We start from the raw sequence: 18496 nt of genomic DNA, 5'->3' as shown, positions 1-18496 counted from the left end.
AAGATTTTCAAACATGCACGAATGCCATCAATTCGTCCTTAACCCTTTATGATGACGAGCTGAACATCCCAAGGCGTCGAGCTGGCAGAAACGTTAGCACGTCGGGCGAAATGCTTAGTGGTATTTCGTCTGCCATTACGTTCTGAGTTCAAATTCCGCCGAGGCTGACTTTGCCTTTCATCCTTTCGGGGTCGATAAATTAAGTACCAGATACGTACTGGGGTCGATGTAATCGACTTAATCCATCCCTTTGTCTGTCCTTGTTTGTCCCCTCTATGTTTAGCCCCTTGTGAGCAATAAATAAATAAGAGTTGAACATCCCAAACTACAAGGCCATGCGCATACAGCATACTTTTCTACTCTAAGCACAAGGCCCGAAATTTTTGGGGAGGGGGCCAGGCGATTAGATCGATCCCCAGTACGCAACTGGTACTTAATTTATCAATCCCGAAAGGATGAAAGGCAAAGTCGACCTCGGTGGAATTTGAACTCAGAACGTAAAGACAGACGAAATGCCGCTAAGCATTTCGTCCTGCGTGCTACCGTACAGTATAGCGTTGAAAAGAAACTCTATTAACGCATCCGTAATTTATTAATGAACATCATCTTAGGTGTGCCATTGTTACGCTACTTCGCCGTCCATTCTTCTTTAGTTTATGTGATTTCAGTTCCAGCTGTTCCCGCAGAGATAAAACAATATTGCTTTGTTATTTACTTATTGATCCATTCTTTATTAGCTTTTCCTACGATTTTGCACATTACATAAGAATAAGGTGACACTGCAAAATAAATAGCATTAAGCAATACCGACGCGGGTATATTTTGTTCAAATAAGTATATTTTGAAGACTTTGACCATATGGGGGTATAGCTCAGTGGTAGAGCATTCGACTGCAGATCGAGAGGTCCCCGGTTCAAACCCGGGTGTCCCCTTTAGAAATTTTTCATTTCTTTATCTTCTGCATTTATTTTTTCAAATGTTTTGTTTCCTTCTTAATTACTGTAATTTCATCGTGACGTTGTTATTCATTCTATTCAGTACAACCTATATTTCACCAAATGTGATTATTTCTAAGCGTCATCATATTCTTTCTATTTGTGTGCGTTTTGTTTTTTTAATGATTTCTGAATGTCCTGTTGATTTTATTTCGCTTGCATTCGTGTGAAACAAATAGATAACAAAAAATACGAATCCAATATTCAGTTTGGCGTTAACATGTAGAATATTATTTTCACCGTTCTCTTTTCAGACATGCTACAATGTGTCGCACGCACTTCAAAATGACAACAAATGGGAAAATCTATTTGATGTCTCTTCTGTTCTTCATCTTACCCTACTTGTCACATTTCGCCTTCCACAATGGCCATTGTCGCATTATCTGCTTAGAACAATATTGATATAATTAAGAACCTCACAGGATTTTTGAAAGACAAGCAAAATATTTTCAAAATATTTTCATGAAAAGATAGCCATAAAATCGCTTATCTAAAACCGTGTTTAAATCTTGTCAGCAAGCAGTCAAGAAAAACTGGAGAATATTTTTAAGGTGGACATGGAGCATTTGGTAAATCGTTGGCATAACCATAGATATATGCTTTCCCCATTGACTTTTTACTTTGTAACTTTCTTAGGAATGCATATTCTCTTTTAGTGAATTTTCCCGGAGATAGGTTTTCGAGAATGCAGAGTACAATTTTTCTTCCACATGTTCAGTCTATTACTGGACGAAGACCTCAGTATGTTCTCTTCTCAGTATGTTCTCTTCACAGTGTGATGTTTTCCTCAACTATAGTTGTGTTTGGGAGCTGAAGAATTTAACTAAATCTTCATTCCAACTTCTGCGTGGTCTTGTTCTTTTTTCTGGATGTGTTGTCCACTCTGTCAATTTGCTATTCCATCTATTGTCCTTTCTCCTAAACACATGTCCCGCCAAAGACTATTTCAGTGTTTTTTTATTTTCCAGATAATATCTATTAAGCCTGTTGCCACTCTTATCATGTTCTTTTCCCGCTTATCCATTTTGTTATTCTTCAACACTCCCCATATCCATGGCTCTTTGAGTTGCTCTTAATTTATTTTCAATGCTCTTGTCTACTTTTCTGCTGCATACGTAATGAGAGGCAGCACACATTTGTTGAAGACCTTTCTTTTTAGATACATGGACAAATTACTGCTCAATTTTACCAAAGGCTTCTCATCACTAACCGTATTTATCGTTCAATTTCTTTGGTTAGATTTTTCATCTTTTAAACATGTCATTTGTCCAAGATTGGTTTACTTGTTTAACTTTGTCATCTCTTACTACAATTATTTTGATAAAACTTGAAATAAAATAACTAATTCTCTACTACCCTGTCGAATACGTATTTCTAGAAAATTTCATTAAGAAATATGCATTTAACAAAATTCCGGTGAGGTAAATTTATTTTTATAATCCTCCCTGCACCATAATTATAATGAAGATTATCTAAAATGTTTCTGGAAAATTCCATTCATCTCATGCATTTTAAAGAAAGTTTGAGGTGACAAAGTCAGATGTGAAATTAACCGAAATTCCTCACCAAAAGTTTGTTTTTACCACATTTACCGATATAATCATAATCTTTCTTTTATCTTTTACTTGTTTCAGTCATTAGAATGCGGTCATGCTGGGGCACGCTTTGAAGAATTTTTAGTTGAACGAATCGATCCTAGAATTTATATTTTTTTAAAGCCCGGTACTTATTATATCGGGATCTTTTACTGAACTGCTAACTGGAGGACAAAAAAAAAAAAACAACAAAAAAACTAACACCAGTTGTCAAGCTGTGGTCTGGAACAAATACCGACACAAACACACACACATTAGGGGATTCTTTCAGTTTGCGCCTACCAAATCTATTCACAAGGCTTTAGTCGGCCCGAGGCTGTAGTAGAAAAATACTTGCCTAAAGTGTCTCGCAGTAGGACTGAACTCGGAACCATGCGGTTCAGAAGCAAAGCCATACCTGCGTAATATACGCCATCCAAGATGTATCGATGGAAAATTTCATTAAAAATATAAGCATTTTGAAGAAAGTTAGGGAGAAACAAAATCGACGGGCATAGTTTTGTAATTATGCCAAATTGTTAAAACGCATATCTATTGAGTTGTCCGGAAAGTTCGTGCCGATTTTGAAAGGAAAGAAAAAAGTTAATAAATACTTGCTATTACATTTTTAATCAACCAAATATGAACCATTTTGTTGCACAATGCGTCTCCATCTTTCCTTTAACTTGAAAATACCCTCTTCCCAGAATTGAGGTGGTTTCATGGCAAATAAGTCAAAAGGTAAGCTACTATAAATCGGCACGCACATTCCGGACAACCCAATATATGTAAAAAAAATATTTGTATCGTATGAATATGAAACAAAACGACGCTCAACTGTTTCTCTTTCAGTTTTTCAGTCTTTCAGCGCGAAATGTACGTATCATTACGTATTCATTATATCTGAGAGTGCATTTATTTTGTGTGGAACGAAACACATAATTTATTGTGCGAAATACAACTCAATAGAAGATATAAAAACGCCTGTGCCCATGTTCTGTATCTCACGTAAATTCTCACTAACATTATCAGCAAATGTTTTTATATTTCCTATTGAGTTGTATTGCTCACAATAAATTATGTGTTTCGCTCCACACAAAATAAATGCACTCTCAGAAATAATGAATACGTAACGATACGTACACTTCGCGCCGAAAGACTGAAAAACTAAATGAGGAACAGTTGAACATTGCTTTGTTTCATATTCACATGATACAAATATTTTTTACATATAGACATGCGTTTTCACAATTTGGCATAATTACAAAACTATGCCCGTCGATTTTGTTTCTCCCTAACTTTCTTCAAAATGCTTGTGCTTATATTTTTAATGAAATTTTCCATCGATACATTTTGGATGGCGTACATTATGAAGCTTGTATCCCAACCACATGGTTCCGGGCGAGTGTCTTCTACTATAGCCTCGGGCCGGTCAAAGCCTTGTGAGTGTATTTGACAGATGGAAACTCAAAGAAGCCCGTCGTATATATATATAATTGCGTGTGTGTGTCTCTGTGTGTTTGTGTTTTCCCCCCTCTGCCGCTTGACAACCGGTGTTGGCGTGTTTACGTCCATGTAACGTAGCGGTTGGCAAAAAAACTGATAAAATAACAGCCAGGCCTAAAAAGAAAATACATTTCGGGCCGATTAATTCGCATAAAATTTCTCAAAGCTGTGCCCCAGCATGGCCGCATTCTAATAACTGAAACAAGTAAAATATTAATAGCACTATCCTTCAAAATTTTAACCCAATGCCAGTAATTTTGAGTCGGGGGTGGACAAAACGACTACATCGAGCATAGAACTTTACTTGAACCCAGAACGTCAAACTGGAAGAAATGCAGCTAAGCTTCATATCTGGCGTCTTAACGATTCTTATTTCTTTATTGCCCACAAGGGGCTAACGATTCTGCCAGCTCTCCAGGATTTGTGTCTTGATTTTGTTCGGCGATCTGTTGCTATCACCAAAACGAAATTTTTATTTCAAACATGAAAATCTGATTTTGATTGCAGATCAGGGAAAATAATTCTCAGCATTTATTCCGACTTGATGTATTAAGCCCAAATTCCGCGGAAGGCGAGTTTGCTTTTCATCGTTTAGGGGTCAGTGAAATAAATACCAGCTGAGCATTGGCGTTAATGTAATGGACCACCTCCTTCCCACGAACTCGCCTTTGGCCGAATTTGGACTTAATACGTCAGGTCGGAAGAAATGCTGAGAAGCATTTTTACAGGTTATTTTCATAAGTTTGAAATACAAATTTCAGCTAAAACGGAAAAAAAAAACAAACAACAAAAATAAAGTTGAAGGGGACACCCGGGTTTGAACAGGGGACCTCTCGATCTGCAGTCGAATGCTCTACCACTGAGCTATATCCCCACCGTATCCGGTTTTACCAAAGATACTCATTTAAACAAAATATACTTGCTTTTATATTGATTATTGTTATTTGTTTTTTAATATGACTTTATTCCCATAGAATTCGGAGTGTTTTTCTAAAAACACAACATAAATAACTAAACAATAATGTTTTGCCTGAAAGAATACATCCAGGATTAAGATCTCATATGACAAAGAAAATTAACAAGAAATCAATGTAATAAGCCTTTCTATTATAAGCACAAGGGGGTAGAAATTGGGGGCGGGGTTAGGAGGCTAGTCCACCACGTCGACCCAATGCTCAGCACGCATACAATCATAAATAAGCATATTAGCAATTGTTACCAGCGCTCAATCAGCCCTTTTCAGCCCCTTTTCAGCCCCTTTTCAGCTCGGTTTCTGAAGTGTTATCGGCCGCATGACCCTTCTTAATTGACGCAAATTACGGGACTATTTTTCTTAGTCTAGAAGGAAAGGGCTTAAGGTGTTGTGATTATCGAAACTGCACCAAACAGCTGCATTAACCGATCACAAGTGTTGCTCGCCAAAGGCAGCATCTGTGATCGATGTTATCGACCTCCTCTCTCTCTCTCTCTCCAGAATTTGTTGGCCTTGTGCCAGCATTTCAAACCAATATTTGATTGATCTTTCAGGAATTTCTCTGCTACGTTCCTTTCTCGAATCTGTGCTTTTTCCCCTTTATGTTTTCTTCTTCAGTATTGTTGTTATTCCATCGTTAATTACAACAATAACGGTTTCTTCATTATTGCTTTCAAAGGCGGCGAGCTGCCAGAAACGTTAGCACGCCGGGCGAAAAGCTTAGCAGTATTTCGTCTGCCGTTACATTCTGGGTTCAAATTCCACCAAGGTCGACTTAGCCTTTTTTTATCCTTTCGGAGTCGATAAATTAAGTACCAGTTACGCACTGGGGTCGATGTAATCGACTTAATCCCTTTGTGGGCAATAAAGAAATAAGAAACGTTAGCACGTTGAGCGAAATGCTTAGCGGTATGTCGTCTGTCTATACGTTCTGATTTCATATTCCGCCGAGGTCGACTTTGCCTTTCATCCTTTCGGAGTCGATAAATTAAGTACCAGTTGCGTAGTGGGGTCGATCTAATCGACTGGCCTCCTCTCCAAAAATTTCAGTTCATGTGCCTTGAGTACAAAAGATTATTGTTGCTTTGAAGACCTCTGGTCATTGCAAAATTTTAGAACACAAAGTTCATCGTAGTTTCGGTGATAGTAACAGATCGCCGAACAAAATCAAGACACAAATACCGGCGCGTTGGCACAATTGTTAAGACGCCTGATGTAAAGCTTAGTTCAGTGGTTCCCAACAGTGGTTCTCAATCCTATTATTCAAATGAGTTTTCTCGCGGATCCCTTTTAATATGCTTATCCTTTATGTGTGTGTGTGTGTGTGTGTGTGTGTGTGTGTGTGTGTGTGTGTGTGTGTGTTTATATGTTGATGAAAGGCAAAAGTCAGCTATAGTATAATTTAAACTGAAAATACAGTAAAACTTAACTAAGAGCTCCATCTTCGACGTCCTCAATCACTCATCCCACGTCATTGCTAAATTAAAGAAATTGCATTATCAATATCTATAAAATACAAGATGTTTGTGTGTGTGTGTACGTGATGTGGGTTATGCACGTCCACAAATTAGCACGCATGTCGCTCCAATTTTAGGAGGACATTGTTCATGACCCTATCTGTGTTTTTATCAAATATTTCTCACAGAGGCACCCGCGTATAAGCTGTAAAAATCGATAAACTTTTACCAATTTTGAAGTTTGTTGACATGGCGAAGTCAAATCTGTGCGTACGCGCGTGAAGAAGAGAGAGAGAGCAAGAGAGAGAGAAAGAAAGAAAGAGAGGGAGAAAGAAAGAAAGAGAGGGAGAAAGAAAGAAAGAAAGAGAGAGAGAAAGAAAGAGAGAGAAAGAAAAAAGAGAGAAAGAAACAAATAGTGTGTTTGTGACAAGGGGAGAAACAGAGTGTTTGCCAAGCGTCTAAAAAAAAAAAATGAAAAAGTGGAAGAGGGAGACAAAGCGGCCAAGGAAAAAAAATTTCTCTCACCAAGACAGCGTCTAACAAAAAAAAAGAAAGGAACGAACAAGTGGAAGAGGGAGACAAAGCGTATTACGAAAGAAAACGTAGCTAAGGAAGACAGAGTAAAATGCATTTGTTTTCTTAAACATGAGATATAGTTTCAAATATAAGACGTTTTTGAAAGACACTATATTCTATACTAAGATTATATATACTTTCTCACACAACAATTCAAATATATTTATTTTAAGTCATTTATTTATTTTAAATCGTTCATCTTTCTCTCACACATACGCACATATACTACTTTGGGAGCGAAAGAGTTTTGTTTATATTTCACAACTATGAAACAAAAACGTATGTAACAATTTGTCAGTCACCCCACCCCCCAACCCGTTTTTCGGACCACAAAAAGGGTTTGGTAATTTTTCAGATTAACACCCGCACGATTTCCACTAGGGTGTTACGGTTAGGATTAGGATTAGGGCTAGGGTTACGGTTTTAGGGTCAGAGTTAGGGTTAGGGTTACAGTTAACATAGAAGGGACAGGCTCCTTATTTTTTGGTTAAGGTTGTTGGTAAGCTTTCCTAAGTTACTCCAATCCAGATCCCCAATGCAAACCTTCAGATCAACCTTCTCCTATGCAGATCTCTAATGCAATATTTAAAAAAAGAGTCAATAAGTGAAAATAACCAATAAACTGATTCCTTATGGGATTTCCCAATCAAATTGCCAGCAAACCATTTTCAGCCAAACCAATTTCAACGGATTTCGCTCAAATCTGATGTCGATGTTACTTATTTTGGTTTGAAATAAAGGACTTAATCATTTAATAATCGTAGCTTAATCCCGAGCAGCGCCGGGTTATACTGCTAGTCTTACAATAAACCACGATAAGCCGACTCAAATCCAACAGGAGAGATGTCCACCTCATTCCTTTTACAACATTCCTTCCTTCCTTTTCTTTCTTTCTTTCTTTCTTTCTTTCTTTCTTTCTTTCTTTCTTTCTTTCTTTCTAGTGGTTTCTGTTTGGTTTGCCATTAAATAGCTTTCATTTACTTCAAATATAAATTGTTATGTTTGATTAGTAAAGTATTGCTTGAAAAATATTCAATAACGTTTTCACTTTTTCTTTCTTCTTTTTTTCTTTTTTGTAATACGACTAAAATAGAGAAAAATGATGTCGTTTACCTCTTATGAAATCGTTAAGAATTCACAAAGATTTCCAAGTTTAAAGCTTTGTTTCTTCGTCTCAATTTCAAAGTTAAAAACACCACCACTACCACCATCATCAAAAGAAAACGAAAAGAAAAAGAAAGAAAAAAAGAAAAGAGAACAAGTATAAAATGAAATATTTCTTTATATGTGTTTTTCTTTTTAATTTTAAATTTCGTTCTCGGATTTATCTAAGACAATATTCTAACTGTACTGGGGCGGCAGGCTGGTAGAAACGTTAGCACGCCGAATTCCGCCGACGTCGACTAATTCCGCCGACGTCAATTAATTCCGCCGAGGTCGACTTTGCCTTTCATCCTTTCGGGGTCGATAAATTAAGTACCAGTTACGCACTGGGGTCGATGTAATCGACTTAATGCCTTTTTCCTTGTTTGTCCCCTCTATGTTTAGCCCCTTGTGGGCAATAAAGAAATAAGAAACGTTAGTACGCCGGGCGAAATGCTTAGAGATATTTCGTCTGTCTTTACGTTCTGAGTTCAAATTCCGCCGTGGTCGACTAGCTGACTAGTACTTATTTTGTCGATCCCGGAAGGATGAAAGGCAAAGTCGACCTCGGCGAGATTTGAACTCAGAACGTAAAGATGGGTGAAATGCCGCCAAGCATTTTATCCGGCTAATGATAGACTTTGTTCAGAAAGTCTCACCGCAGTAAGTAATGACTGAGGAACAATGGCTGACACCCGGCCGCCCACGCAGTGATAGCCAAGTTGCACATGCGCAGGATAAAAAAAAATCACTGCAGAGAAACTTTTTGAACACCCTGTATTATTAATTTTTAGTTACAGAGTGACTCAAAAGCCGAGAGTTTCGTGGAAATTCGCTGCTATTATATAATTAAAATTTTTTTTAGTCATGTGTGAAGGGCAGTGGCCAGGGTCTTTTAAAGGGTTTCCGAGATTTCTGGCAGAAAAGGGAAAAATGCTTGCAGCAGACTGAACTCCACCAAAGGTACCCAAGATGCAAGTCGGTCGTGCTAAAACGGGTGGGGTGACGAATTAAGTCCGCTACATATGTAGGTTGTGGTGAGAGGTGAGAATTGAACGTAGGACCGGCACTACAAGGCGTATCATCTGACACGAACGATTCCGCCAACTCATCGACCTCCAATTGTACTTTAATTTTCGAACTCGGCAGCACGAAAGTCGAGTTTGAACTCAGAACGTAAGAAGTAAGAATAAATACCGCTAGGTATTTTGTCCGATGCTCTAGCAACTCAGCTAATTTAGTTTGTTCGCATGCTTATAAATAAGTAATTTTTAAAAATCGTTGTTATTGAGTGGCTGTGTGGTAATTTGCTTGCTTCCGGTTTGCCGTAATTCATTTGTTTTGTTGGATTTGTGTGAGATCGACGTGTTTTTTTGGCTGTGCGACGTTTTTCCTCTTGTGTAATGGATGGGCGTCGAGCGAGAAGTTGGGAGAAGCTAAAGTATTCTTCCCCAGAATCCTTTTTTCCAGTCCTCGTCTGAGGAGGAATTAGTTGAATATTTAAACAAGATAAACAAAGAGATGGAGAAGAGGAATTATGCAGTGGTGGCTGGAGAAAAAACTGAAGAAGTGAATCTGGAAGAGTTGAGCGAGTTCAAGGGAATGCTTGAAAGGGAGGGAAACGATGTGAAGATGTTCCCCTCAAAAGTATTAAAGTACAAGGAAGAAAGGACGATTGTTTAAAGAACCTACGCTACAGCAACAAGGAAAATAGAAGTGGTGTCGGAGGCACAGGTGGAAAAGGCACTGAGATCAGTCTGGCAGGAGATATCATACCTTGCCAGAGGACGAAAATATGGAACGGTGGAGGTGCCGTTTAAGGAGATAATAACTGCCAGACTGTACTCGGCCACACTGCTGAAGACAGACGAGGTGGTGCTTCTAGCCGTGTACCTTGGGAGACGTACCTCCAGGGTTTGGCGATTCGGCAAAAAAGACCAATATAATAAGTACGAGGCTTACAAAGAATAAGTCCTGGGGTTGATTTGTTTGACTAAAGGCGGTGTTCCAGCATGGCCGCAGTCAAATAACTGAAACAAGTAAAACAAAATAAAGAGAGGCTGCGAGTTGGCAGAATAGTTAGAAATGCTGCGAAGCATTTCTTCTGGCATTACGTCTTGAGTTCAAATTCCACCGAGGTCGACTTTGCCATTCATTCTTTCAGGGCCAATAAAATAAGTACAAATGGAACACTGGGGTGGAAGGGTGTCGATGTAATCGACTTAACTTATACCCTCCCCTAAGATTTGCCGGCCTTGTACCAAAAGTTGAAACCGTTATTATTAATTAAAGAAATCTTTTAATTAGTAAAATATTCTTTGAAAAATATTCTAAGCGATTTTTCTGTATCGTTAATATAGCCAATCGAGACACTTTTTTGTAGCTCTTATATGCTCGTTAATAATTTATAGTAACTCCCATACCACTGTATCAAACATAGTTGTCACTAAATTTCTATTTCAGAAAGTTATCCCAAAACAACATCAATATCAACAACAAAAATCAAAGTAATAATATATATATAAAAAAAAAAAAAATGAAGGAAATCAGATTTGTTCTGTCTTATTTTAGTGTCGTGTTTATTCTATGGTGAAGACGGCAAATCTCCAACGTCATTACCACAAAGGAAGAACAAACACAACTCAATAGAAAATCATTTGACTATTAATCAACGCGTATCGGTTCCAATACCTGCTGTACGTTTCTTCCAGTTTATTTATCTCTAATTTCTGAAAGCACAAACCAACCTCACCTACCATTGTCCACCAACAGTTTCCCTTGTTTCGTTCCGATGATTTGATTTCAATCCCAGTTGTCGTGTCTGTAGTAAAGTAATTTTATGCTTTTATTTGTCCAAAGTTTCCCATTTCGTTCTCCCAGTGAAACAAATATATATATATATATATATATATATATATATATATATATATATATATATATATATATATATATGTATATATATATATATATATATATATGTATATATATATATATATATATATGTATATATATATATATATATATATGTATATATATATATATATATATATATATATGTATATATATATATATATATATATATATATATATATATATATATATATATGTATGTATGTATGTATGTATGTATGTATGTATATATATATATATATATATATATATATATATATATATATATGTATATATGTATATATGTATATATATATATATATATATAGAGAGAGAGAGAGAGAAGAGTTTTAAAACTTAGGTCTTGTTGCAACAAGAATCGAGATATTTGAGAATGTATTTCGTTTCAGAGTCTAAAAGCGAGTAGGTGCAAGGGAATGCATAGGAATTATCTCACTACAAATCTCGGGATCTTCGGATCAATCCTGAGAGTCCACTTTATTACGACTTTGTTTTCGGTTTGAGTCTTTGCCAATAAATTTATCTATTTACTCACCGGAACATTTGGATCTTTGAAGTTTCGTTCGTACTGCCTGATTTCATTCATATTTTCTACATTGATGTAGTTTAAACCTGATAATGACGAAAATCACATTCATTTTTGACAGAAATTTATAAAAATAGTTACAAAGCTTTAAAATTTGAAATTTTAGCCAATCGTGTGCCTCCATTACCGACATACCAGAAGTCGCACGTGTTGTCCGTTTCCTTAGCAGCAATATCCATTTGTCTGTTTTCTATTTTGCCATCTGTTTGAAATAGTGCAAGCCATAGGGTTAGGAGTCTGTTGCTATTGTTGCTTCCTCTGTTGTTCTTCACAACAGCTTTTTATCTGTCTTTTTATTTTCTTCAGTTCTTCAGGGTCAGAAGCCCTCAAATCGGCCCTGTTTTTCATAAGAAGCCTCGGGCAGATTAAGGCCTTGTGAGTGGATTTGGCAGACGGAAACTAACAGAAGCCCGTTGTTTATGTGTATGTATATTTACACAAACGCACACACACACACACACACGTGTGTGTGTGTGTGTACGTGTCCACCACCACCACCACCACTTGACAACCGGTGCTGGTGTTTACGTCACAATAGCGTAGCGGTTGGGCAAAAGAGACCGATAAAATAAGCACCAAGGTTTAAAAAAAAAACTAAATACTGGGGTCAATTTATTCGACTAAAATTCTTGAAGGCGGTGCTCCAGCCTGGCCGCACTCTAATGACTGAAACAAGTAAAATCTAAAAGATATTCTAAAATATCAGTATGGAATATTTTATCACACACCTTTTGGCCAGTATAGTTTCGATACTAAACAACAATAATAACGTCAGCACTAGAATCATATATAACATTCATATAACACATTCTCTATTCAATCACACTTTTATTCATGCTCTTCTGTAAATAATACCAAAATCTTTCATAATAGTTTACACTTTTTTTCCAGTCCTTGTCAAACTTGATGTAAATCATGTGCCAAATTGAGCATCGAAGGAATTCGTAGCAGTAAAAGACTCTACGGACTGCTTAGAGATAAAGTTCTTTATTGCTATCGACTGAAGCCATCTCTAGGTTGTGTTAAGATCCAATTGATCTAACAAAATAGTTTATTGTTTGTAGGCGAGGAAAACCCAGCAGTAAAACACCGGACAGATTGCTGAGAAATAAAGATGACTATAGCTGCTGTTAGATAAAAATCCTGTGAAGATTGTTTCATACTTCAATCGATCTAAAGATCAATCGATAAGTGTCAGACAGTTGATAAAAAGGTGAAGATAAAAGTGGATAAACTGATATCTTTACTCTATGGATCTTTTCTATATAAGTTGTTGGATGGATATATTTACAACACGGTGAAATATTAGAATTTAAATAAAATAATGGCCATCTATTTTGGTAGAAATCAATTCAATGAATGTTTACGAAATGGAACAGAATAAATTCGTTTGTCGTGAGAAGAGAATAATGACGTTTCGCAATGTGACTGTCTCTGACAAGAAAGCACTTCCAAACGTTTTTGCTTCCTTCAGTTCAATGCACATAGACTCATTATATTTGTGAAAATATACATTTTATCCGTAGATGGGTTTCCTGAGTGTATTTTGGTATGTTTTCTATTTTTTTTTAAAAAGGATCTCTTTTCTCATCAATGTAGTGTTAGAGTTTTGTGTAATTGGTTAAAGCGACACGATTTTCTCGATTTTGCGAAGTTTAAAGTTAAGAAAAAAAAAAGACAACCAGATAAGATTAGAACTTACATTATAAAGAGACTAAACTAAATACTGAATAAACTTGTAATTCTATGAAATAATTTCAATTAATCAGACGCCAAATTTCTTGAGAGAGACACAAACAAGAAATTCATTGCAAACAAATGTTGACTATTGTTTAAATCTATGAAGGTCACACGCTTGTGTTTTGTTTAAGTTACGTCAACATCGTATTTTCGGGAAGTCAACATAGTATATTCTTTAAGCATGTGTAAATATTCAAACGTGGTCACTATCTTTCCGAAATCTGCTACAGTTCATATGGAATGTTTGGGCCTCCAAAGTCATCTTGGTGTATAAGTCGACTTATTTTGGCCTAAAGAATTCAACTTGTATTGTTTCGAACTCTTTGGCAGCTTTGGAAACTTAACTGAAAGCGAGGAGAAACAGGTATCGTAAATGCTCTTTTGTTTTCACTTTTCTACTTGGCCTTCCATCATTATATGTCTGAAGGAGGTAAAAATGTATTCATAGATAAAAAAATGACAAACAAAAGTTGTAGAGGACGAACAGATCTATAAAAAAAAAAGAATAAACAAACAAAAAAATACACAAAACAAAAAAAAAAATCAAGGCAATACAAAGAACTCAAAACTGCAATAACAATATTTTTCGTGCTAATTCAAATAACGTTGGAAAGAAACGAACGAATTTATCTGACAACCCCACCCTCACACACACACACACACACACACACACACACACACACACACACACACACACACACACTTACATACAAACATGCACACACACACACTCACATTCACACACAGACACACACACACACACACACACACACACACACATAAAACTATATAGATGTGTTTTAAATCTCAGAGCAAGTACTATAGAGATGTGTACTATAGAGATGTATATATATAAATATATATACATATATATATGTGTGTGTGTATATACATATATCTGTACATACGTGTGTATTATATGTGTCTGTGTTTATATATATATATGTATATGTGTATGTATAGATGTGTGTGTATGTGTGTGTGTGTGTGTGTGTGTGTGCGCGCCTGTATGTATTTGTGCGCGCGCGCGCGTACGTGTGTGTGAATTGATTTATCATAGATAAATAAATATATAAGTAATGCTAAATTAATGAGGAAACATTTGGAAATGAATGGGAAGCAATAAATAGTTAATTGATAAAATTAATCTATCTTTTCAAGCTTCCAAATGAAAGTAAGGAAATATTAAAGTGTAATTCGTAGTTTTTGCTCCAATGAAACAAGAATAATTTCAAATAAGAAAAAAACAAAACGAAAGAAAAAAGATGTTATTATTATTATTAGAATGAGACGTTAGCTATGTCTCTGATAAAGACTTCTGGCGTAAAAACAAAACCGGTTTATTATTTTTGATAGGTTATCAACAGTAGATTATGGCGACCGTAGTACTTCATGTGTGTTGGCACTCCGTCGCTTACGATGTCGAGGGTTCCAGTTGATCCGATCAACGGAACAGCCTGCTCGTGAAATTAACGTGCAAGTGGCTGAGCACTTCACAGACCCGTGTACCCTTAATGTAGTTCTCGGGGATATTCAGCGTGACACAGTGAGACAAGGCTGACCCTTTGAATTACAGGCACAACAGAAACAGGAAGTAAGAGTGAGAGAAAGTTGTGGTGGAAGAGTACAGCAGGGTTCGCCACCATCCCCTGCCGGAGCCTCGTGGAGCTTTTAGGTGTTTTCGCTCAATAAACACTCACAACGCTCGGTCTTGGAATCGAAACAGCGATCCTATGACCGCGATTCCGCTGCCCTAACCACTGGGCCTTTGCACCTCCACAGTACTTAATATATAGTAGTTATATTATATTATTTTATTCGAACGCAGAATACAAAGGGACGTAACTAAGGATAGCAAAGTATTTATTTAGTCTAGCGTTCTACCAATTCTGTTATAGAGCGCGTTAATTTCACTAAGATAATGCCGTGGAGATCACTTTCATAGTATTGCCGAAGTGATATATGTTTAAGCGCAGGCATGGCTGTGTGTGTAAGAAGCCTGCTTTGCAAAACCAAGGGTTTGAGATTCGATCCTACCGTGATGTACTTTGGGAAAGTATTTTCTACTATAAGCGCAAGCAGATCAATGCTTTGTGAGTGAAATTAGTAGATGGAAACTGTGCATAATCATAACGTATGTATATATGTATGAATATATGTATGTATGTATGTATGTATGTATGTATGTATGTATGTATGTACGTACGTACGTATATATATATGTATGTATACATGCAAGCAAGCATGCATTCGTGTATGTATGTATGTATGTATGTATGTATGTATGTATGTATGTGAGTATATGTGTGTGTGTGTGTACGTATGTATATATATATGTGCACATGTGTGAGTATGTATTAATTTTTTCCACCGCATAAGGCTTGAAGTCCCGCGGAGGTCTCTCCTATCAGCTGGTGGTTGGTACGAAGAGATTGATAGAGCCTAAATACTGGGGCACTTGCTCAAAAACTCTACACTTGTATTACCATTTTGCCGGGCTCCAGAGAGATCAGGTTTTCCTGGGGACACAAATATCGTCTTAAGGTATGAGCACACAGGAAAAGTTACCCAGGGTACTAGCGAATCGAGGGACCCACTTCTGATCTATGTACATACATACGTACATACGTACATACATACATACATACATAAATACATACATACATAAATACATACATAAATACATACATACATACATACATACATACATCGTTTTGCTTCATTCCTTTGTCAATAGCATGTAATAATTCACCAGCAAACTTTCTTTTAACGGTAGTTAGACATCATAAGGTAATTTATTTATATTTTAGACTCGACTATACATTTTACAAATATAATATATCAACTGTTTTAAAAGACCACTTGTATAACAACATGATATCATTGCACAATAAAAAAATAAAAGGATAAATACATTTTACTTTTTCTCCCTCAAAGGTGCGCATAAGAGTCAATAGCTTGATCTTTTGTGATCAGAAATATGTATCAATAGATGATTAGCTGCATTCACCTTTTCTTATATAATCTGCTACTTGTTGCCGCCACGTTGCTGAATTAAAAAAAAAATATTAGACTTAATGTGATTTGTCTAGAAACAACGAGACGTCATACAACAACATCATATTTGATGGAGCGACCCGGGAATTGATAGAATAATATATTATCTACTCAGCCATATTGACTCTACACAACGATGATGATAAAAGTACGATGAAGATGAAAAATGTATTAAATATTGTTGAATCAGAGGACAACCAGTGTTGCGGCAAAAGAAAAATCGAATGCTTTATCATTGAGCTATTTTCTCTACAAGTTATTCTCATTAATCGTTCCTAATTTGAACTAAAGAAGACTTCATTTATAGAAGAACATTTCACATAAACACGATTCCAGTTTCCGGGTTAAAGAAAACATTTGTGGCACCGCCATACTGAGAAGCACTTTTACAGAAGGCACCGAAGGATAGATACAAATATGCATGCATGCATACATACATACGTACATACACACAAATCTCTATATATATATATATACTATATATACTATATATACTATATATATATATATATATATATATATATATATATATATATATATACTATATATATACTATATATACTATATATACTATATATACTATATATATATATATATATATATATATATATATGCGAGTAAAAATAAATACAAAAAAGGTGGTTTTTTTTGTATGATTGTGTATAGAGGAATATATTATTTTGCTTAAAAGAGTTCCAACACTGTCTGTTTTTTATGTTTTATTTATATTCCTGCAGAACTAATGTGGGGTATAGAATATGGAATATACAATATATAATATGATATACAATATACAATATAAAATAAAATAAAATAAAAATGGATGGCACCATGAAAGAAAGTATTGAATGTAGATGAAATATTGAGTGTTCAATATAAAGGATCAAATATATAAATATATAAATATAAATATATATATATAAAGGCGACTCGAGTTTCAGGGCTATTTCCCTTCGTCATGGCCGGTATGACAGACTATACATATATATATATATACTATATATACATACGCACAAATATATATATACTATACACACACACATACTCACACATATATATATATATATATATATATATATATATATATATATACTATATATACATATACATATATATATATATATATATATATATATATATATATATATATATACATATACATACACTATATATACATACACACACACACACACACACACACACACACACACACACACATGTACCTTTATTCTTTTACATGTTTCAGCCTTAAGGCTGTGGCCATGCTGGAGCACCACCAGTGTACTACGGTGCATCGACATATACACACACATACATAAATTAAATGATATAACTATATCAACCTATGTATGTATCTACCTATGCATCCGTCTTTGTATCTATTATATAAGTCTAAGATGTTTTTACAAAATATTGGAGAAATATTCGAAATATTTCTCCAATATTTTGTAAAAGTAAAATGCAATTTAGATTTGCTTGTGTCGCTTTGCTCGCAATAAGATCTTGTAAATCAATCACAAACTTCTTTTTATCTTTAGTTAGACACCCTCTGATAATTCATTTCATTTTTAGTGAAGAATATGAAGAAATCTTAGCACGTAAAAGGTGTCAGCTGTCTTTAAATTCGAAATGTGTAACACTGTAATGCCGAAACAATAAAATGGTGAAACAATAAAATGGTGAAACAATAAAATGAGTGAAACATTTGTTTCACACAGAAAACCTCAATAATTAAGAGACAGCAGATTGTTTCGCTTTGACTAGAGTTATGCATCAATACGTGCTACTCTATATATTCTGCGACTTGCTAGCGATAAGTAGGTGAATTTAAACAATCGTTTATTTAACGTATTGTGTTTAAAATTAACGATAGAACATGTTCATATTTGAAAATGAGTGCGGTAAGAAACGTTTATTCCCTCTCAACAATGTGGCTTTGGGTTCAGTTTCACCGTGTGGCACCTTGGGACAAATGTTTT

The 18496-nt window shown here is 35.7% G+C and overlaps 1 non-coding gene across 1 annotated transcript; it reads left to right on the top strand.

The window, feature by feature from the left end:
- Positions 1 to 860: 860 nt before the first annotated feature.
- On the top strand, positions 861 to 932 carry Trnac-gca (transfer RNA cysteine (anticodon GCA)). Its single transcript has one exon. It is a non-coding gene; the product is annotated as a tRNA-Cys (tRNA).
- The last annotated feature ends 17564 nt before the right edge of the window (positions 933 to 18496 follow it).

This window comes from Octopus bimaculoides, chromosome 12 (assembly GCF_046866305.1).
Source record: "Octopus bimaculoides isolate indiv1 chromosome 12, ASM4686630v1, whole genome shotgun sequence".
Classification (NCBI taxonomy): Eukaryota; Metazoa; Mollusca; class Cephalopoda; order Octopoda; family Octopodidae; genus Octopus; species Octopus bimaculoides.
This window is presented reverse-complemented; position numbering and strand designations above follow the sequence as displayed.